Raw genomic sequence first — 24,781 nt, 5'->3', positions numbered from 1 at the left:
CACTTTGTTGCTTTCATATTGGAATAGTTGTGATATCTATTGGTAATATTTATTTTTCTCCTTTTTCCTCTTTTTTCTCTGAAAACTTACACCTGTGTTCACAATCTTTCATAGGCAGAGCAGGGTTCTGAATACTGCCTTTCCAGTTCAATTAATGGCACAGAACTCAATAGCTGTACCTATGTGTGACCTCAGCATCTACGTGTGTGCTATTAGTGGAGATCACCAATGCACCCAATGTAATCTAGCCTCATAACAGACACATCTCTAAGCTCCTCTGAGCTGGATTCCCAGCCTCATAAGGAGATATATTTTAGATATTGTAGGCAAGACTCAGTTCTCAAAAAATTGATTTCTTACACATGTTACATACCTTATTGCATCCTATCTGCTCTCCAGCTGCCACCAAGAAAGCCACAGGTCTTCCCCAAGTTCTGTATTTTATCTTTCAAATGTCTGCAGGTGCCTCAGAACTAATAGGGCATCAATAATGATACTAGACAGATATGCTTAGACAGGTGAATCCCTCATGAAGCTATCTGGATATGAACTCTATTATTCTGGCTGAAAATCTCATTCCCGTGCTCATACTGTTTTCAAAGAGATATTAGAGCATGAGGAGTCAAGCCATACTTTTTCCAAGCACAGGCTGACAACACCTGTGTTCTGATGACAGATAGTAGTGAAGGTTTATGGAAAACTACAGGAAAAAACTGTATGATGGAGAGAGTACTGAAGTACTACTGGTAGAGCTCATCTCAATCTTCTTTACAAGACATTTTTAAGGTGCAGATAAGTCAAATGTCTCTGACAGTGACTGTAGTGATTCAGAATTAATGTCTGGGCTTGGGTTAGAGAATACCTTGAAGTGCATTCCTGCCTTTCATTCATATGTTGCTCAAACTGTAGACAAAAGAACAGCAGAAACAAAGATTACGGATTTGGGCTTGTTTAGGGTATTATTTTCTTTTTGTTTTTATTAAAAAAAAAAAAAAAATCTTCATCAGGTATTTGCCACTCCTGAATAATATATCAAGTAGCTCATCTCTGAACTTCTATAAAAATGTAGATAAAAATGATCAAATTTTACTATAAATACATGGATATTACATTTCACCATTATGCATCTATAAAATTAAGGTAAAATCTACTACAAATCCTTACAATTTTTGATAAATAGTGGAGGTTAGTCTTAAAAAAATCCAGAAGTTCAACAACAGATCTGATCATAGTTTTTTGCACATATCACTTCTGAAAAAAGGAGTAGTTATTCACCCAATACTTACAGGTGAGATTTTCTTTTCTTGTTTCAGACAGATAGTCAGAACATATATGAGCACAACAAGCATAATTTATTCCCTCATGACAAAGGACTACAAATCTGAAGGTAAGCCCTTTTCTTAATTCAGGCTGGTATCAAGACTTCACAAATTATGTAAAACTTATTTGGCCTCTTAGAGACTATCAACTGAAATATCAGCTAAAGAAATTTCTTTCTTCTCCCTGCCTCAGGGGAACCCAGCCCAGTTTTAAACACATTTGCAGTAAAAAACACCAGCTACAACACAAAATATTTTATCTTTAAACATGTATAAATTTAGGTTCCTTTTATTTGTTTCTGCTCTGGCTTGTAGGAAAAAACCTACTCTTATCTCCTAGAAAACCATTTATGATTAAACATGGGAAATACTTACGAAGGACTAAAGACTTTTTAATTTGAACATGGTTAATAATTCTGAACATGGTTTCACCATAGAAAAAGATAAGGACAAATTTTTAACGTAAGTGCTTACCTAAATAGGGAATCAAGAAATGAACATCAGTTTAGTCAGAGACCTGTCTGAACTCTTGATCCAGTAACTGTGTCTGGGCTTCAAAATCACAATTTTAAACATTTCAATGGTGGTTATAGAGCCATCAAGCCACCCTAATCACATCTACTTAAAGAATTAGTAAACTCATAGGAGTGTGAGTTGAGATTCCTATAATGTTCTCACTGCCACTACTGATTTTCTATAGCGGGAAAGCAATCATTTTCCTTCTCTTATGGAGAATCTCTCCTTTTTATGAAGCACTTTAGCCAATCTCTCAAAAAATTTAATTTTGTTTCAATATAGTACCCTCATTTTTCACTCAGAAAATGAATCAACACAATCCTGCCTTCACCACTGTAAACTGGGGAGAGGGGTCTTGTTCTTTAATCACTTCTAGCCCAAGGTGCTTGACAGAGATCCACTTTACCTTTTTACTTAGTATTAACTACTCTATCAGAAAATATACCTTTTTGCTACACTTTCTTCAGAACCTTCTCTCTGAGAGGAAACTTTATCAGTTAAAAGTGTAATTCCCAGTAACACAGATAGCACTAAAACCCCTATAGCAATATATAGTGTTAAATGGATTCAAGTTCCAACAAATCCTTTGCCTTCATTTTGGCATTGGTTTTGTAAAGGTATCTCCCTAGCCTGAAAGTGAGCAAAGCAACTTTTAAGTAATTACAGAAATACAATGAAGGGTTTATCACCTCCTGTGAATCTATATAAAGTTGTCATACCTGTCAATAAAGAAAGAAAGAAAGAAACTGTTTCGCAGAATTAGAAAATAAAATGTTATTTTCAGGAATTACAGATTTTTAAAAAATCTGAGTGGGGCAGTAGCCTTGACTGATACACTGATACTATATATATATATATATATATCTGTGTGTGTATGTATATATGCATATGTGTATGTATATATATGCAGTCTGTCTTTACAGCTGTTTAAAACAGAGGGAAGGAAGTGCGGAAGTGCAGAAGGAAGTGCGAGAGGGAGGGAGGGAGGGAGGGAGGGAGGGAGGGAGGGAGGGTTCCACTGTGGGGAACTGTGAGGAGTTCTTTTAAAAATAGATGTTCTAGATTGAAATGAAGTCAAACAAAACAACATTGTATCAGCGATTTATTGCCAATGGAAAGGGAAAAAGGGGGGGGGGAGGGGAGGGGCAGGCAGGCAGGGAGGCAGGAAGGCAGGAAGGCAAGCAGGCAGGGAGGGAGGGAGGGAGGGAGGGAGGGAGGAAGGGAGGGAGGAAGGGAGGGAGGAAGGAAGGAAGGAAGGAAGGAAGGAAGGAAGGAAGGAAGGAAGGAAGGAAGGAAGGAAGGAAGGAAGGAAGGAAGGAAGGAAGGAAGGAAGGAAGGAAGGAAGGAAGGAAGGAAGGAAGGAAGGAAGGAAGGAAGGAAGGAAGGAAGGAAGGAAGGAAGGAAGGAAGGAAGGAAGGAAGGAAGGAAGGAAGGAAGGAAGGAAGGAAGGAAGGAAGGAAGGAAGGAAGGAGGGAAGGAGGGAAGGAGGGAAGGAGGGAAGGAGGGAAGGAGGGAAGGAGGGAAGGAGGGAAGGAGGGAAGGAAGGAAGGAAGGAAGGAAGGAAGGAAGGAAGGAAGGAAGGAAGGAAGGAAGGAAGGAAGGAAGGAAGGAAGGAAGGAAGGAAGGAAGGAAGGAAGGAAGGAAGGAAGGAAGGAAGGAAGGAAGTCCTGTAGTATTCCTTATGTGACATTGCTTGCAGTGTGGGAAACACACAGTTTAAATGTTGAACTGAGAAAAATATTTTTTTGAGAAAAATATTTTAGTGAGCCAAACAATTATCTTAGTCCTAATGGAAATAACTCATATCCCTACAGATAATGCCAGTGATAACTCACTAAACACAGTATTTGCCAAAATGGAAAACAAGCAATGAGAAAACAGAGCTCTTAAGCAGTGTATGTTTCCATGTGATACTCTCTGCTGCCTTTCATGGATAGAATGTAAGCAAACAAGACAAATCCCTTTGTTCCAGCTGCCCAACCCTTGCAAAGCTGCAAAATATCTTCACTTTCTACAGTGCTTGCTGTCCATTCAAGAAATCTCTAGTGAGGGTGTGTGATACTGGCAGGTGAAGCACTGGGTATGAGGGTGGTTTATTATTGTACAGGACATGAAGGAAAGATTGGAAGAAAAGATAGAAACTCAAGGAATATGATGATAGAATATGATGATAGAATATGATGATAGAATCATAGAGTAGTTTGGCTTGGAAGGGTCCTTAAAAATCAGTTCTAATGCCTCTGTGATGGGCAGGGATGCCACCCATAAGATCATGTGGCTCAGGACTCCATTCAACCCAGTCTTGAGCACTTACAACTTCTCTGGACACCCTCCTTCACTGTCGTAGAATCCTCTGAAGACCTTCCTAACATGTAAGATGATGGATCAGCTGGGCCAGATTTCACAAAGGCACACCAGAGGAACAGGCCAGAAGGAGACAAGATTAAAACTGATGAGACTAGTTATAGACATTGACAATGGACTGTTGCAAATGAAGAAGCCTGAAGATACTAGTCTATTTCTAGAGAAAAAATAACAGGAATTTGTAGGAAACTAGACACAGTGAATTTTATTGAAGATGATTTTAATTTTTAAAATTATTATTATTTTTTTTAATACTATACTTCCTTACAGCAAAAATCCTCTGATCTTTTAATAACAATGCATTGGCCACTTCTGGTAACTAGTAGCTTTTACATTGCAACTTTATGTTTAAATTATAATAGAATGCATAGATGTAGATTATTATTTTAACATCCTCTTCTGTCTTTATCCATGATGAATCATATGTAATATTGAAGAGTATTTTATTTTGGAAAACATGTTACTGTAAACAGAGTGAGGTAATAAAACAAAAATTACAGAGAAAGATAAAAGTCTCACAAAGTCACCTAATGCATTGCACTGCTGTTGTACTGCTGATGCCTGAAATGTCTAATACATTTTGTTCAGAGCAGTAATAATAGTCCTGAACAAATCAGCTTTTGTGGCTGCCTTAGAAAGTTAGACCAGAGACTGGTTGCTCTCTATAAGGAAATTTTGTACATGTCTTTCTAATTTCTTCTGCCCTTTGTTTCACTCTGTTTTTCCATATTAACCCTCATTTATAACCCTAAATCATTCCACTTTCTTCTCTGAATTTTATCAAGTCATTGTTTCTACTCCACTGATAGCAATAATTTTCTTTCTATTCTGAACTCTGTTTAAATTGTCAGTATCATTCTGGAATGGTGGCAAACAGAAGAATTGAGCTGGAGGAAGTAATTTCAGTTCTATGTTAAAAATTCAGTTCTATGTTAGAAATTTAGTTCTGTGTTAGAAGAGCCACCCAGGATCACTTAGGGGCTAGAACATCTCTCGTATGAAGAAAGACTGAGAGAGTTGGGTTTGCTCGAGAGAGGGGTTGACCTCCAGAGATCCCTCCCAACCTCAGTCATTTTGTGATACTGTGATTCTATATCTTTATAGAAGATAAAAAAGCATTATGTCCTTTTTCTGATACAAATGTTCACTTTTATAGACCTTGAAGATTCTTTTCATATTTCTTCATTCCAATTTTTCTTTCTTATTTTTATACTGAATATCAGTGGTTTAGAATTAATTATTAATTTAGAATTAGAATTATGAATTTAGAATTAATTATGCCCCATAATTATGTCTCAATATCTTCTTTTCCAGAAAAATATTATTGCTTTAATTCTTGATCTTACACATTCCTTTAATTGTACTGTTGTTTCATTGACATTTTTAATGTTTCTTTAATTATCATCCACAAACATGTGAGCATACTCTATCTCACTTTTAAAAACTGAACTGCATTTCTCAGCAGTGAATCAGGGAGATCTTAAAATGTTTCTCCAAGAACTACCAGCTGAGACAAGAGAAAGGGGAGTTAAAACGGAATTTTGTGTCATTTTCTGCATACTCCTGATCTTTGGCTGTCCCAGGACCTGAATGCCAATGTGCACACAAAGGAGTGCTCAAATCTTTTTTTTGGCAGCTCCAAGAAATACCAACTTAATTGGAGACCCACAGTATGAGAGAAGAACATACTTCTTGGCAGAGAGATTTGTTACTTTCTTACTCTAAATTATATACATTTAGTTGACAGATTTGTCAGTTCTTTGTCTTTTCTTTGTCTATCCATTTCCTTGACATTTAAAATAGGGAAAATATCACAAATGCAGTTCACTGTGTATATATTTGAAATACCCATAATTACTTGGCATACAATGTCTTGCAATGATGCATTCATTATTCTTTGTGATATGGAGCTAGGTTTTTTATTTTTAATTTTAATTTCTGTACTAATCTTTCCCACTTGTAGATTGTTTAAATTTTTAAGAGTCTGCAGCTTAATATTACTTTTTATGTTCCAATCTAAATTGGCATCTGTTGTCTTTTTATCTCTCTTCAGACTTCTCTGGGTTACATTTCAGCTTTTTCTATAATCAAAGCTGAAATCTCCTGGAAAATGTTGCAATGCATTCTATTAAAAATCAGTGACAATTAAAATATTAGTGTTTGGAGATTCTTGCCTTGCTAAAAGCATTTGGGTAAATATGATTTCTTTCCGTTCTATGTTTTCACTTGTTCTTGCTTTCCCATATAGACTTGTCTGCTCTTTCTCTAGCTTGTAGAAATAAACACCTTGCCACCAGGATTAGGGTTGCTTTTTAGTTCTTCAGTATTTGTCCCATAGACATACTGTCTCCATGGCAGGGTAAGACACAGATCCTTGCAGACTCTGCACCTTAGCTTCTGTCAAAGAAAACTTGAACACATTTTCCAGAGGATAACAATCATATGTTAAAAAAGACACTTCATTATTTATTTTTTTTTTCAAGCTACTCTGTAACTTGCTTGAAATATACCATAATATATTGACCCTGTGTCCTTGTCTTCTTCCTGGACATTATTTTACCCTTTCCTCTCTAGATGACTGTAAAAGATATCAGTTTCGCTGTCAAGAATATCTATATTTTTTTTCTTTTAGATCCAGCCTATTTTTACTGCTACCTGCTATTCTGACTCACTCTTCCCTTTCTGTCTCACCTCTAATAATTTTATTTTTGGAGGGCTTTCCATAATATTGCCTTTTCCAGGACCATTGAAAGCAGCTCACATAAACAAAGATACAGTAAGACCTTTAAAGGCATTGATAAAACTTAATTGAGGATATTTTGCATATTTAAAAAAACTATTTTAAAGTAAAAATACAGTATTCATGATGTGAATAAGTTTGGAGAATTGACTGATATCTGCACAACAGATACCCATGCGAAATCTTCATCAGGGGGTGGTTTCCCTGGGCTCCAGACCAGTCAATACATCTTCACTGTTGTCAAGGAAGAAAATATAGTAACAATAAACTTTCTGATGGCAGAACACTGATAAGAAAGGTAAACAGTAAAAGAACGAAAAATTCAGAATGAATGAATTTAAACAAATTTTCACTCTTCAAACAGAATTAATTCTAGAATATCAGGTACAAAGCAATAATATTTAAGAACAGGTAATCCCAGCTAATGGAGTTTATATTCTGGAAGTACCTAAATTAGCCATACAATAAACTGTTAGGTCAATGCCATACCCACATGATTAAATGTCATTTTAAAGCAAGGAGAAAGAGCACTGATTTTATCATTATATGCATCACTGATGTGATAGTACAGGAAAAGTCTTCTGAGGTTGCCATTTTTTGATAATTATCATTCTCTCTAGCTTCTTAGTAACTTGGAATTAATAAGAAATTTCCTTGTATAGTTCCAATGCATCTATGACCAGAAAACAAATACTAAAGTTTTTGCTCAGAAGTGGAAAACGTAAGAGTGAATATATACCAAACCAAAAGGGAAGCACAAGGAACTACTTTGATTTATAATAATGAACAGGAGAAACCCTGTTTTTTTTGTATCAGCAAATGCGTAGTCCTTTTTGTGTACATATATGGCAATGGAGACTTTCATGGTTCCAAGCTGCTTTTGGGAGACCAGTGAGATGTCTCTATGGATGTTCTGAGTCAGCTCCTCTGATACTGAATATTATGAGAAACCATAGAAATTTAGCCTGAGGAATTATCAAGAGGGCAAGGCAGACAACCTTCAAAATAATCCCCTGACAGCTCTTCACATCAAAGAGTATGAAATTAGACCATGAAATTCTGAGTCACAGAATCACAGAATCACAGAATAAGCTGAGTTGGAAGGGACTCTCAAGAATTATTGAAGTCCAGCTCCTTGCTCTGCACAGCAACATCCTCAATAATCACACCATGTGCCTGAGAGCATTGTCCAAATCCTTCTTGAACTCTGTCAGGCTTTGTGCCATGACCACTTCTCTGGTGTGATAGATTGGCATTTAAGAAAACAAAGAGAAACACCTAAGGAAGTTAAAACCGCTGGAAGCTGATGGGAGTTTTTCTCTTAGCCAACAGCTGGCCATTTCTAAGAATTGACAGCAGTTTTAACCATTGAAAAGTGAGATCAACCTGTGAACACCACCTTAAGACCTAAGCCTGGGAATATCTTTGTCTCTTTGTTTTCCTGGCTGTGAAAGGTAATTGAGCTTTAGCTGGGTTCCCATCCCCTCCCCAGGCAATGTGGCCCGGGCGGGGGCTGGGCTGGGCCCAGCGGCTCCCGGCCGGGAGATGGGGCCTGCGGGGCTTGCCCCGGGCTCTGGCTGGGCCGGGCCAGTCCCTGGCTTGGCAGCAGTTTTTGCTGTGACTGAATTCACCAGAGACTGCCGAGTAAAGAAAGGAAAAGCTCTTGACCTGCATCGGGCTGAGACAGTGACCACACTCTCCAGAGCAGCCATGAAGAATCTTCCATTGCAGACAACTCCAGCTGCTGCTCCAGCAGAGATCACAGAACCATCTACAAAGCCTGGGCAAGATTTTAACCTTTTCATTACCCAGATGAGACTTGCAGATTAATCCTTTTATCCAGAGAAAGAAAAAGAGAGTAATCGACATGTAAAGAGACTTTATATAAAAACTATCAGAGACAGTAAAGAAAATAATTAAGCTTCAGAAAAGGTAGAGAATAAGGAGATGCTTTAATTAAGCTGAAATATTTTTCTGTTAAATCTATGGAGATGGACAATAGTGTCCTGAAAAAACTCTTAATTCATGACAGAGTATATAAGGAGGAATGGAGTGTTCAAAGTTTAGATTTTGAGCAAAAGGTGGAGTAATTATGATACAGTGAGGTGCTGGAACAGAAGGAGAGAAGTAATTGTTGAAGATTTGGGGCCGCTTGAAGCAAAGAGAGAACTTCTGTTTTCCACAGAAGCTCACAGAGACAGATGAAAAGAACTTTTGCCTTTGAATAACTCATCCTTAAAATGACATCCCTAGACTCATTGACCCATAACACACCTCAGAGTGATGTGAAATGGGAGGAGTGAACTGATGGCAGAATTTCCAGGCAGCTGGCTTCAGAGAAATAGAAAGCTATAACAGAAATAGCTTTCTTGTGATAAACTCCATAGAGTAGCAGAAGACGTCTGTTTCTCTACAAAGGCTGATGAAAAGACTCTAGCAGGAATTGGGACTGTTTTAAGCACCAAAGTTCCAAAGTTTTTTGTCTCTATATTGTTATGTGAACAAGGGAATGGTGTGTTGTAGTGGGGGATAAAGGGGTTTTCTGGAAGTTTATTCTGGTGTTCTTATTCTTGTAGTTTTGTTAATAAACTTTCTTTATTCCTTTTAAATTTTAAGCCTGTTTTGCTCTTGTTCTAATCCATATCTCACAGCAAGAAATAAGTAAGTTTTCTAGTGATTTTTTAGTTACTGCTTTAAAACCACAACACCTGGGGACCCTGTTCCAGTGCCCAATCACCCTCTGGGTAAAGAATTTTCTTTTAATATCTAATCTAAACCTCCCCTGACGCCACTTCAGGCCATTCCCTCAAGTCCTGTCCCTGGTCACCACAGAGAAGAGATCAGTGTCTGCCCTTCCTTTTCCTCTCATGAGGAAGTTGGAGATTGCAATGAGGTTTCTGCTCAGTCTCCTCTTTTCCAGTCTGAACCGACCAAGTGACCTTAGCCTTGTCATACAACTTTTCCTCAAGGCCCTTCACCATGTTTGCTGCCCTCCTTTGCATGCTCTCTAATAGTTTAATGTCTTTCTTATGTTGTGGCACCCAAAACTGCACACAGAGCTCAAGGTGAGGATACCCCTGCTCAGAGCAGAACAGGACAATCCCCTTTCCTTGCCTGGCTGGTGATGCTGTGTCTGATGCCTCCCAGGACAGGGTTGGCTCTCCTGTATGCTGGGACACTGCTGACTCACACTCAACTTTCCGTTGAGCAGGACTCCCAGGTCCCTTTCAGCAGCACTTCTTTCCAGCATCTCATTCCTCAGTGTGTACAGCCAGGGTTGCTCCATCCCAGGTTCAGAATCTGGCACTTTCTTTTGTTGTACTTCATATGGTTGGTGATTGCCCTGTCCTCTAATTTGCCCCGGTCTCTCTGCAGGATGGTGTGAATACTTACTGAGAGTGATGACTTAATCATGTTTTGCCTGTGCTGAGTTTGGATTGTTGGGTGGAAGAAATGAAAAATGTAGAGTGTTTCAGTCTGCTTTATTCTGCTCCTTTCATGACAAGTTTTCCATCTTTTCTCTATATTCTCAGAAGTATCTCCAACTAAGACATATGCTCTACATGTTTCTATACTTGCAGGTGCATATTGCTTTAATATTAGTTTGATCTTTGTATTTCTTTCTCATTTACATATTCCACTGTGATTTTTACTCTTAGTTTACTGTATTTTTTTAATCTAGTCCGTCTATTAGCCTGAATGGTTTACATACTTGTTCCCATTCTTGTCACCCTCCATTTCTCTTGCTTTCACCGTCTCTCTAACATGTCAACTCTTGTTCTATGCAAAACAAAATAAAACAATGATTGTGTTATGTGCCTGGGAAACATGTTAATATGTCTTCTTTAAGTAATTTTGCACAGAACTTTGGTGTATTTCAAAAATGTAGAAAACTTCGTATTTCTAAGAGAAGTCAGCATATGATCATGCGGGAAGAACTTTTCTTATCTGCTACCTGTAAAGATGGACTTACTTGTCTGCGGCCACTATTATGGGTGAACAATGGAAGATGAAAAATGCACTTATTCCTGTTCTTTATTGCCACAACATCACAAGCAGATGTAAGGCCCACAAGTCAGACAACAATTCTGGACATATCTGTTTGATGTATGTGGAAAAAATGGAGATTGGCAGTTAGAGGTGATAACTAGCAGTTTTAGTGCAAAAGTGGCATTGTAAGAAGAATATCACGGATGAACAAAAAAAACAACATTCATAACTCATCTCACAGTCACCTGCATACAAAGCTGAACTAGCCTCCTTGTTTGTGTCCCATTCAGCATTACATGAAGAGGAAGCAGAGCAGGGACCTGCTTAGAGGAATCCCACAGGATAGGGCTCTAGAAGAGAAGTCCAAGAGACCTGATCAATATTTAAGCACCAGTTTCTCCAGGTTCAATCCCATGATGATGAAATCAGGAAAAGGTGGTGAGATGAGCATGGACCACTAGTAAATATCAAAAAGAAGAAAGAAATTTATGGGATGTGGAAAAAGGGACAGACCCCATGGGAGTACTATAGGAACATCATCAAGGTATGCAGAAATTCAATGGAGAAGGTCAAGGCCCACTTGGAATTGACTCTAGAAAAGGACACCAGGGGAAACAAGAAAGGTTTCTACAAGACCATCATCACTAAAGGAAAGATTAGGGGAAATGTGGGACCGCTGCTGAAGCACATGGGTGACTAGGACAGAAAAGGAGGACACGTAGAAGGCAGAAATATTGAATGTGATCTTTGTCTCAGCCTTTACTGCTGAGCTCAGCCCTCAGGAATTCCAGATCTCAGAAGTAAGGGAAGAAGGTTGGAGAAAGGAACCCCTTGGTCATAGGGGGTTGGATTATAGGTTAGCTGGGCAAACTAAGCATCCATAAATCCACGGGCCCTGATGGGATGCTCCCATGGCTGCTGAAGTGAGGACTGACCTACTAGAGAACAGGTCTCTCCAAAGAAAATCCTGGGAGTCTTGGTGGATGACAAGTTGGCAACTAGCCAGCAGTGTGGCCTTGTGGCCAGGAGAGCCTGGGGTGAATTAGAAAGAGTGTGGCTGACAAGTCCAGGGAGATGATCTTGCTCTTATACTCAGCTCAGCCCTAATGCAGCCATTTCTGGAGTGCTGTGTCCAGTTCTGGGCTCCTCAGTACAAGAGAGACAAGGAGGTACTGGAGAGGATCCATTGAAGACTATAAAGATGATGAGACGTCTGGAGCATCTCTTAGGAGGAGGGACTGAGGCAGCTCAGCTTGTTTACTCTAAAGAAGAGAAGACTGAGAGGGGATCTTATCAATCATATAAATATCTCAAAGGTGTGTTCCAAGAACATAGTGTCAGTTTCTTTTCAACTGAAAAAGAAAACAGAGACAGGATGCCCAGAGACAGGATGAGGAGCAATTGCCATGAACTAAAACAGAGGAAGTTTCACCTCAACACAAGGAAGAACTTCTTTACAAGGAGGATGGCAAAGCATTGGAACAGGCTGCCCAGGGAGGGAATAGAGTCTCCTTCCCTGGACATTCAAAACCCACCTGAGCACTGTGCTCCCTGCTCTAGAAGACCCTGCCTTGGCAGAGGGGGCTTAAGTGGGTGAGGTCCAGAAGTGCCTTCCAACCCTAACAACTCTGTGCTCATGTGATTGTGTTAATATCGTAATTCAGAAGTTTAAACATTAGTTTTATCTTTTGTTTGGGATGTGTGCTCAATCCCTTGTGAAATTAGCAGCACATTAGAATTTGGTTACTGTGTTTTGTTTAATAAAGATGAATTTAAGAATATGTATAAAAGATACATGTATAAAAGATACAGTTGAGTAAATTGAAGTCCAAGATTAATTCAATTCTCTTAGTGTTTGAAGAGTTTCACTATTAAAAATGGTAGACATTACTCTGATAATGGTAGACTGTGTGCATGTCCCAATTATCTCTATGTATAAGTCAAAAATAAAAAAAACCCATCTGAATGCTCTGAAGTGGAAAATTGTCAAAGCAGAAGAGATTGGGCAAAGGGAAAATAAAAAAAAATAATGAAATAGAAGCAAAGGGAGACTGTAAAAGGCAACTGCAAAGACAAGGCTGCCACTACATAAGTCAGTGGAGACTGACTGAGATCTAGATCTGTATATAAGGAAAATATAGAATACAAATGTATTTTTTCATAGAACTATTTTTTCCTTCCTTTTTCTTTCCTTTTTTTTTCCTTATTTATTGACTACACAATTTCATATTACTCTCTTGGAGTGGGAAGTTTGGCTTACTCTCTGACTGAATAAGAAAAATTTAAAGAAAATATTTTATAACTTTCCATCTGAAAATATGGAACATCTCTAAGTTTGAACAACATGCAAAAGCTGGGTTCCCAAGTTAAACACATTTGGAAAGACATTGAAGTATGGTTCATGAATACTCGTGTGACTTGCACGTGCCTCAATATTGCTGAGTTTAAATTTGAGACCTTTATTAAATGTAATTCCCAGTTTTGCATGTATCAAGTGAATATGATGTTTCAAATTATTACTGCTGCTTTCAAAAGCACTAATAATTCTGATGGATTTTTCCAACTTTCCTGCTGTAAACCCAAACTCAGAAATAGAGGGAATAAAACTTTCTTTTAAAAAAAGAAAAACAACAAAAACCCAAAATAAAGAAAAAAAAACCAAAAAACCTCAATGTCATGATTTTTCTCTTCCCCTCCTATAGGTTTGATTTCTGAAAATACTCTGGCAAAATTTCTCTAGTAGAATAACTGAGAGACAATGAATTCTGGTGGGAAGCTTTTTTGCAAGAATTCAATTTTTAACAAATATAGTCAAATTTAGTATTAAAAAATGGGTTAATAGTTAAATAGCTAAGAGCACTGTCGTATATGTCAGAAACTATTTATCTTCCCATCATAACTATGAAACAAAAACTAAGCTTTGAATCATCACAATCAATGGAAAAGAGGTAGAACACCAAGAGGGTAATCAATCCCCAAAGTTATGCTGTGACTTTAGATATGTTACATAAAGAGAAAGAACCTGAAAAGTAATTAAATTTATTACTTCTTGTGAATTCTTAGTACAAATCAGCTCTATCTTTCTCTAGATATGGGCTATACCTTTATTCTGGTTTTCAGTTAGGTTAGGTTTGGTTTCATTTTGTTTTTTCCTAGTTATTTAACAAATATATCAGATACAATTTTGAATGTTTCAGCTAATTAGAAATGCCTGAGGATACAACCTAAAATAAGAAAATGTGCACTGTGAGGCAAAGATGCCTGGTTTTACTGCCCTTCCAACTGTATGTTTTATATATTTGCAAAAGTAGCTTAAAAATGCAGCAGTAGAACTGTGATAATAAAAACTTTAGGGCTTACAAAATGTCATAAAAAGCTCGTGGACTATTTCTAGAAAGGTCATGAATTATTTATGAAGCAACTTTTAGAACTAGCTTTTCTGTTCTGCTTCCATTTATATGTCTCAGGGTCATCAATTTCAGTTTACTTTACATATGAAAGATAATCTTTCACGTTTTCACTAGAAAGTAGTAAAATTTGGGCAAAGTTTCAAATAAAAAGACAGCCATTTATGATATATGTATGAGTAAGATATGGTTATTAATTAAACATGGACATTTAAAAAGATCAAACTTTTAAGTGTACACAACTTCAAGACAGCTTAAATTTTGTGAGAGCTTAAATGATTCATTCCTGTTTCATCTGAAAATTAAAGTTGAATAAACAATTTGCAGCTAATATTTTTTTCCTGGCAAAATAATGCTCTTCTTTGAAAATTCAGTACAATTTTTTAGGTTCTACAGTGGGTTGATCTTGGTGGGATTCCATGTGTCTACCAAGCTTCTCTATCACTCCTCCTCCTCAGCAGGACAAAGGAGAAAAAAATCCTTCAGACAAAGGCAGCTTAACGAAGAAAATAAAAAGCAGCGCTGAGAAGCAAAAGAGAAAGAGACTAATTCTCTATTTCCCCAGTCACTAGGAGGCAGGGTGTCAATATGCATAGAAGTTGCTCCAGAACACAGATACCTTAATGACAAATGCCTTGCTAACAAATTCCCATTCCACTCCTTCTTTCTGTTATGTTTCATGCTGGGCACGATGCTGTCTGGTAAGGAGCACCTCTCTGGTCAGCTTGGGTCAGTTGTTCCAGCAGTGTTCCCTCTCAGCCCTGCTCACCCTCAGCCTTCAGGCCATTGGAGGGCAAGTTAGAAGAGACAGCACTGATGTTGTTATGTGCAACACTGCTCAGTAGTTGCCAAAACACTGGAGTGTTACCAGCATTGTTCTAGTTACAAACACAAAGCACAGCAGCGTAAGTGCTGCAACGAGGAAAGTTAATTCCTTCCCAAACAGGCTCAATACAGTTTCCCGGTAAGAGAAATAAAAGATTGCATTCTAGCAATCTCCACCATATCAGCATATGAATAAAAAGAGCAGAGTTTCTGTGGACTAAAATGCTACTCCCTCACATACTGTTGGACAGATCAACCACACTCCATCCTCACAGCCTAGAAATGTCTTCAAAAATATTTTGAACTTTGGCACCAACAAGTGCAGAGACATTTCCATCAGACACAGGCCAAAGAGTAAAAACTGATCTAGAAGGTGTATCCATCACTGAAATGTTAGCATCTGCATGTATGAGGCAGTTTTCAAGTTGTGGCTTTGAACCATCTTAGGGAAGTTAATGAAGGAATGGAGGAGAAAGGAAGCCTGAATTGGAGGAGAGACTCTCTCTTAGTGTTTGTGAATGAAAGGGAAAACTGGTCAACTTTGTAGTGGGAGGGGTAGGAGGGTTTCTATTTGCATTTTGGTGCAGACAGTGTATCTCAAATCATCTGTCTAGATTCCCCTTTATAGAACGTGGGGAGCCATTACAACTTCTACAGCACAACTCATCTCACTTTGGGGAGGTCAGCTAAATTTGGTCAGATGAACTATGCAACAGATGCTCATATTTCTCTTAGTTGAACAGAAATGGAGCTACGGGCAGAAATACCAACTGTAGATGTTTCAAGCCAAGTAAGATGAATCCTGCCTGGGGTCTTTGCCTCCAGAATAATCACAGACTCATAAGTTGTCTTTTAAGATTGGATCAAATTTCTCAACTAATAATTGCCAGCAATTGTAGAAATGGTAGCATTTTGTAATGAATCATCAGTTGCTGACTACTGTTGAGTCACTGCACATATAAACAACATACTGTTTACCACTCTGGAAAGACCAATTCTTGATATCTATTCAAATAATAAAAAACTTTGGTAACAAAACAATGAAGATAAATCACTGAATAATCCAAATTTTATGGGGTAAAACCCCTGGTATGAGTTGCCTAAGCTAATATCATTGGCCAAAATATTTTTTGGGACTCAAATAATTTTCACCTATATGTCACAACAAGAATATGTCAGATTATATAGCACTGAACATAATGTAGAAAGAAGATTAATTTTCTAGCTCAAATATTCTCTGCTTCGATAATGCAATTATTTACATTCATCTAGCTAGGTATTCTAAAGCCTTTATCAGAAATGGAAGCCTTTACTAATACTCTTTTGTTAATACTGTGAAGGATGTTGTAGCAGTTTAGATTCACCAATTTTTTTGTTTCCTGGCCAATGCACCAAATAATGTGGTGGATTTCAGTGCTGGCCAAAAATCACCAGTGTATTTACTCATTCCTTGCTGTGAGATATGGATTAAGAGGAGGGAAAAACAGGTTCAAACCTTAAAAGGTATAAAGAAACTTTATTAATAGAACTAAAAGAATAAGGAGAATCAGAATAAAACCTTCAGAACACTTTTCCTTCCCCTGCCCCACTTCTTTCCTTTCCCAACTGACAACATAGAGACAAAACCTGTTAAATCAGTTGCCAACTATATAATAGTCTTTCATCAGTTCTTGTAGGGGAAGGAGCTTTCTCTTGCCATGCCATGGAGACTTCTCCACAAGAAAAAGTTCTCCCATGGCTTTTCATTTCCATGAATAGCAGCTGCCCAGGAAAAGTTTTGCAATCGTGAAATTCCTCCCATTTTCACAGCCCTCCTACATCTGTGTCCATGGGCCATGAACTCATAAGGTATTATATTAAGGATGAGTTGTCCAAAGGCCAAGGTTCTCTTCATCCATCTCTGTGATCATCATCATCTCTGGGAACAGAGGTTTTCTTCTTCTCTTCCTGGGGGCAAAGAGTCTTCATCACTCTCATCTCTCTCTCTGTTCAAGCTTCTCATGGGATCATAGTTACTCCAGCATCTGCTTGGCTTCATCAATGGATGCCTCTGCTCACATCTATAGTGTGAACACTCCATTGCCCCCATACTTTCTCATTAATTAAAGGGGATATTTTAGTGTATCATTGCCCATCTCCATGGCCTTATCAAAATAGTTTTCAGCCCAACACTAATTCTCATTCACCTTCTGTCTAGGGTTTGACTCTTCCTTTACTGACCTCAGTGTCTTCACGTTGTCCTCTACGTGTCCTCACTTTGTCCTTTTCTCTCACCTGAGGGGAGAATTGTGGTCTGCAGGTCTCATCTGTGCACTGAAAGGGTTAAATTTTGCCAAGCCTGAAGATGGTCATGGGCACTGGCCATGGCAGTCATGGTGCTGGATTTCAGGCTGCGCTGGTCCCCTCTCTCTGCCTGTAGCCACTGGGAGAGAGCTGGTGCTTGGCCTGGTGTCGCCCTGAAAACTCAGCTTCTGAGCTTGCTAATAAATCCTGGAGGGAAAAATAAACTTCTCTCTTCTCTTCACCACACCTCGACCTGTGTCCGTGTGATCTATTCATCTTCAGCGGTAACAGCCTGGGGCCCAGCGGACCCTGGCTCAGTGAGGGCAGGGGTGAGGAGGTTTAGTCAGCAAGATGTCAGCAGCCATGGCCCAGCCCAGCCTGGGGCTGGGACTGTTCAGCCTCCATCCCCCGCCCGGGAGCCACTGGGGTCCGGCTTGGCCTCCCCCAGGCCAGGCAGGCCATGAGGGACCAGAGCCAGCCTCACCAGAGCTCCGCTAACTTCTGAGGCCAGAAGCAAAGACAGCGATTTCCCAGGCCTTGCTGTTTTTAGAATGTGGATCTCACAGAGGTGGATACAACTTCTAAATGGTTCAATCAATTGTCTATCTCAGAACTAGCCAGCTATTGTTTTTTCCTAGGCACAGAGGAAGCTCCCAGCAGCTTCTCTCAGAAAAATCACTTATGTGGGTGATTTCTTACTTCTTCCCCAAATGTCAATCTCTGCAAAACCAACACAAATGTGACAAAAGTGCTGTTTCTGACTGAGGTTACCTTCCTATATTGAAGTCTTTACTCCTGAAATGAGAGAATCAAATGCCATACAGAGAAGGTAAGCCACTTCTCCAGGAGCTTAGTCCAGCATGAGCATTCAGTTCTCAAGAAAAAAGAGAGCTGAAAAAATGGCTTGAACCATGCAGTAAAACTACTTTCTTCTACTCTTTTAAATGATTTTTTCACTTGGAAGCTTTTAGGTAAGCAAAAAACTTTCCAGAAGTAGCATCACTGCAAGTAATAACTTGCTTATATACTCACAGGAAGAGTTAACTACCATACTGCTAAATGATGATGCCTGCTAGAATGACAGTTTCAAAGAACATTTCAAATAGTGTTAAACTGCAAGTTTAGGAAGTGTCCTTCCAGCCTGGTGCATAAAAGCTATTGTCTGGTCAAAGACATGGAATACTGCATGCACATACTACAGTATTCCATGGGTCTTTAATAAAGTATTGATCCACTTCCTTCATAAATAATAGGTAGAAATACATCCAAAATTTAATATGGAGATACAAACATGATAATAATGAACTGAGTTACATATTGGTTTTATATCTCCATTCAGAATTTGTCCTCAGGTGACTGGGATGTTAAATTGTATCCCCATTCATCTGCCTAGCCCAGAAATAGGATTTGTATCTCTAAAACTTCATCTGAGACTAAAAGTGAGTGGAGAAGAAGCCCTGAGTCTATTATCAGAAACTGTACTTGCTCCCCCGCGTCCCAGGACAGGGTTTTGTCTACAGCACAAAGAGATAACGAGCGAGAGATCGCCTTGGCTTTCCAGCTAGCTGAAGGAGAGAGGTCTTCCTGGATTGTTTTCTTTCCCTTTTCCTTGAATGGATCGAACCTGCTCTGGACTGAGGACTTGGGGGAGCACTGGGAGCTTGCACCCGTGGACTACCGGGAGCCCAGCCTGGGCAGCAGCATTTTGCAGTGCCAGAGGGACTGATAACAGAGCGAACACCCACAGGAGGCAGACCTTCTGAATTTGTCATCTCTTCAGAGAGGCAAGAAGTTTTGTAATTTGGTATTGTTCATTTTGTGCTGGGTAGTGCTTTGCCTGTTAAATAAACAGGTTTTTTCCACTTCTCTCTGAAAAATCTCTTCCCAAACTGATTGAGGTGGGGAAGGGGCCACGTGGTGTGCTTCCTGGAGGGGGCCCCATTGGAGGTTTTCTCCCAGATTTTCCCTAAACCAGGACAGAACTGCAAACTGTTTTTATCCTTCCACACTGATGAATTACTAGAGCATATTACAACAAATGCAACTAGAAAAATTCTAGAAGATTATCTATTTAATTTGTTTTCACATTTTAATTCCCTTTCAGGGTACGGAAACCTTAATATCAGGTGATAAGTCTACACCATTTTGAAGTTCATATAATACAAGGTCTGTAAACTGTACTTTGCTCTAATGCTCTATTTGATGTCCACTGCAACTACAGAGTCTGGAATCCATAAACTGCACAAGTTTGCTCTGTAATGCTGCAACACCCTGCATTTACTTCAGACTGTTTCATCAATGGCTGCAGATCAGTTCTTCACAATACTTCTTTTTTAAACCCTGGCAGGCACATGGAAGTTTGTTTTCAATATAGCAGTTTAGGCTGCAGACATTTTCCAAAAATCTGCATATTCAATCACTATTTCTTCACTCTTAGATATGCTGCCAAAATATGTCTAAGACATCACTATAGAATTCTAATGACACTGTCAACCTGTTGTATATAACTGACAGTTTTAACCTTTATGTTTTGAAAAATATTCAATAGTTTTTCCCATAACACTTCCCCAAAATAACTTGTTTTATATTTATGGATGATAGGCTTCAACCAGCCTCCCGCATGCCGGGTTATTCAAAGCTGCAATATAACACACAGTTAAATAGACAATTATATGACATAGATTTCACCATCTGACAAAGGAGAATGATGTGTTTTAGATGCTCTAAAATTATTTTTCAGCCAAGAATATTTCATTAGATAGTTGTTTATACAGCCATGACACTCTTCATTATATGGAAGTGTGTCAAAATAATAGTAAAGTTCAACCACACATGCTTTCCTTACATCTATATAGCTGTGTAGAAAGACATTTTGTGATGATTTCAAAATACTTAATCTTTGTGGCAACTTAGTCCTATGAATACTCTAGCTACATTAAAATAACAACGAGCTGAAATATGTAAGTTCAAGTTACAGGGAAAGCTTACAAGGGTGCAGCACAATTTCATATTCAGAGTAGTGATTAATATGTAGACCTCAGGTAGGAGATGATCCAGACATCCTTGTACAATTTCTTTAATACATGCCAGCTCTTCACTAACTCAGAAATTTTTCTACTGGACTTGAATCTCTTTACTTGTCTTCTGATATCATTCTTAGTTGGTAAGAGGAATTAAAAAGGTAAGATGGTTTGAAATTTTTGTTAAGTTAAGGTTCTTGGGTCACATAAACAAAGTAGCCCCTTGAATTTCAACACAGCAGTATCAATTTAGTTCTGTCACTCGCTTTCTGAAGGATTGTATCTATTTACAAGTTTATTTTAATTTGCATTACCATAAACAAGGCTTTGCTTAGAAATCCAAAACTAGAAACATGTTCTCAGTGTTTTTTATTAGCATTACATGCTTTACTACAGTATACTTTGGGGAATTACAGACTGCAAAATTAGAATATGATAAATTGCTGGAAATATTTTTTTAAGTGGTTTTAGATTAAAATACATTGGTATACAAGAAAAACAGTGATACCAAAGAATCCAGGAATAGTTCTCAAAAAAAATGCACATTAATAAAGAGATACCTGTTAGGAGTGGACAGAATAAAACTGATCACTCTCAAAGGGTCTAGTGAAAACCTCAGTCAGTGAGTGTTCATGTCCTCTTATAGGTAACTTTTCCTTAAATCTGGATGACAGTTCTTAAAAACTGTGAAAAACTTTTTTAAAGGTGATTTTTTTAAAAAGAATACCTTGATCTAGTTTCTTACTTCATAAGAACCTGTTTTAAGCTCTACAATAAAGAAAGCTAACAGATTAGTGAAGTTACCCTGCTGCTCCATTGTCTTGACACTGCCAAAAGGTAGTTCTTCTCTCACAAACTTTACAACATACTTCTAACTCTGAGTAACCAGAGAGAAGGCTGAAACAAAACAATAAAAAAGAAACCTTATAATGGGGGAAGGAAGGTAAGCTTCAGGCAAAAAGGCTTGAGTGGACAGTTGCTTTTGTTCCAGGAACCTGGTGTTCTGGTGAGCCATTGGTGCTTGAACAGCTCATGGCTGACTGTGCACAGGAGAAGCCAAGTCATTTGAACTATGAGTTGACCATCTAGAGGAATTCTGAACACAGATATGCTCAACTGCTTGACAGTAATGCAGGGACCCCTTCATCTCACCAAATCTGTACGCTGTAAACAAATCGTACGGAAAGCATGCAATAGATTCTTATTGACACCTCTAACCTTGTCAATTTTTTCAGCTGGCAGATGGATTAATCCAATCGGTGTATTTTACTGGAGCCAAATACTGTGGGGGCAAGAGCAGGTAACTGACTATATAAAATCAATCCTTACTGGAATTGTTGAATTATCAGGATAATAACCTACACTAACATTTCTGTGTCAAATTATGTGGTAAGTGAAAAGTGAAAGCAAGTATATTTCAATTTTATCCCCTTTCTGCCAGCATGCATATCTTATTTCTGCTAAACAATCTATAGAATATTTTCTGGTTATCTACAGAAAGCTTAAGATATTTTTATGTATCATTAAATAATCTAACAACCTATTTCCACATGTAATAGGGAGATCATATGGGCTCAGTTAAAACTCATATTATTACCTACTTCAACTCTTCCAGGTACTGAATCTGTTATACTTTTGGCTTTTCTTTCATCAGGCATTTGACATGCTCAAGTGTATGAATGTAATCAGCTAGATGCTGCTCATTTTTTGAAAGGAAATTAATAGTATTTTCTTAACTAAAGAAGCTACAGTTAGAAGTCATAGACTGTGCTTTAAACACAGGGTAGTATGGTTTCAGCTACACTATTTTACACTATTTTAGTTTAGACTGTTTTTCCGCAGTCTGGAACCTTTAAAAAGAAAGTTCTCATTTCCCATGCTAAGGTAACTAGCATGAGTAAGAGTTTCAGTATTTGGTCCTCAATCCAAAATTATATTTCAAACTGTGAATTTTTTGCTAGTGGACTTGTCAAAATTTATGTGATGCAAAATAAGAGAAGATATTGCGTACAAACCTGAATTCCTTCTTCTGGCAAAAGGTCTTATGAACCTAATGAAAATATCTGAGGGAAAAATGCAGTGATGAACTTTTTTTAGCTAGAATATTATGGATTGATAAATATAAATCACAAAACTATTATTCACAGCATGTCTACTTTCTATTGATAGAACTGATCTCATTTGGGCAGGAGGGTGGGGCTGGAAAAGGGTAGAGCAATGGTTTAGCTTCATATTTGTGAACAAGCCAGAACCTGTCCAGAGCTTGCTTTCTTTGGCTGAAGGATGGCTTTGCCTAGTAACTACTGTTATTAGACTGTGTTTCTTTACTCACTTTCAACTATTTTATCCAGCTCAGCACAAGCTTTAAGACCCTAGAGGGCCCTAAAACTTCTAAAATCTTTTGCAAAAATAAATGCTTCAAACCAAACAACACCTCAACAAGGTAAGTTATTTGAAGTTGGTTTCTCTCAACGAGAATTTCAGCTCTTAAGGTGAGCCAACATTTTAGAAACATCTTATATATCCATCATAAAATTCAAATTAAGTTCTCTAACATATCTGTAAAACCAGGATAAATTAACTCTTGTTTCTGATCTCAGAGACTTTCAAATATTTTTCTTGACATTTATTTCACCTTTCTTCATTTTGCTGAAATATGATATTTTTTTCTGCTTACCTAATATACCTAGAATAGACACAATTGTTTTCAATGTGTAGGTTTCAGAATCAGTTCCTATTAGTGTGGGTTTTGGTTTTTTTCTCAGCATCATTGAAAACATCAGAATTTATTTGGGATAATATTAGTCAACTAATGCTTCAAGAGCATAAAAGGGAAAAAACAGTTATTTTTTGTTGATGAATTTTCTTCCTTCTGAGGAAGAAATTAAGTTGAAATATTTAGGGAGGAAATTTGTTCTGTCTTTTTCATGGTGATATAAGGATACAAAGCAATATTACTGAAAATAAGAGATATATTCCACCTGAAATGCAAGCACAGGATAATCTGAACTACAAGAAGGCATTGAAGAGCACTTTTCTGCACAGGAGGTCAAAGAGACAAAGGCACTGCATGCTTTAACAGATCCATGCAAGAAAACCCCTCATCCGTTCCTTTGTGAAGAAGCCATCACCTTCAGTGTATATACAGGCAATCAGATGTAATTCAGGAAGTGGAAAGCTTATTTTTCTCTGGCAAAGCAGCTCTGTCATACAAGAGTAATGGTTTTATTTTTCTAAAGTCAAAGAGGAGTCAGCCTTGCTCAGATAATAATGAAATGCTTTTTTTAACCCACTCTATTTACTTTGGCAAAGGCAATTAACATTTTCCAGACGTGGACTGCCTCATCATAGGTCAAAGAAGGTCCACACATATAAGACAACATCTTTGCAAAGACTGGAATAATCTCATCCACCTAGCTGAAAGAAGATTTTGAAATTAATTTATTCATTCGTATTAAATTTAATGTGTATTAGTAAATAGGGTTTCATTTTTGTTTTGTGGAAAGCTGAATTAAGAAAAATTATATATTTTAAACAAAAGGAAAAAATTAAAAGCTTGCATTTCTCTTCCTCAAAGTAGAATAACCTACCCTTCAATCACATTTATAGGTTTATAAAAAGTGTCCTGGGTAATTCCAAGAAAAAACATGTTTTGTAAGATATCAGTGTTGCACTAAAATACAGAAAAGTAAAGCAAGTGAGCCCCCTTGTGTCCTGATCCTCATCTAATAAATCTGCCATTCAGAGGTTCTAATAAAATACCTTGGAAATAATTACATTTTCTATAAACAAGTATGACAGATAGTAAACAATCTTAAATGCTCAAAAAAATCAATATATAGATTTTTGGCATAAATTAGTATATCTTGGATTTAATAATGGATTAAATACAAATATATGGTTCTCTTCAGTCTCTAAAATTGAGAGTGCCATCTCTCAGATAATTCATGGTCTAAAAAGTCTCATTGATTTTTTTAACTGAAAATTAAACTGATCATTCAACTTTCAGAATATTTTTATGACAAATATAGTAATTTCTAGTTGGATTTTTAAACTGTGTTCTTGAGTTTGTAAGCTGAAATATTGCTTGTTAAAAATTTCCAAATATAAATTTCTGACTTTTGTAGAAAAAATTGTGCGTGAAATTTTTCTGATGCCATAATAGTCATGGTCACTAAAAAAATTCTCTTTACAAAATACTTACCAACTAAAAAAAATAAAAAATATAGAATTATATGACAACCTGTATGATAAAGCTGACTGTCTAACAAAACTGCTCTATTTTTTGTTTTGGGGCATGGTTTTGGTTTTTTTTTT

Source organism: Poecile atricapillus, chromosome 1, assembly GCF_030490865.1.
Source record: "Poecile atricapillus isolate bPoeAtr1 chromosome 1, bPoeAtr1.hap1, whole genome shotgun sequence".
Classification (NCBI taxonomy): domain Eukaryota; kingdom Metazoa; phylum Chordata; class Aves; order Passeriformes; family Paridae; genus Poecile; species Poecile atricapillus.
Note: the sequence above shows the minus strand (reverse complement) of the source record.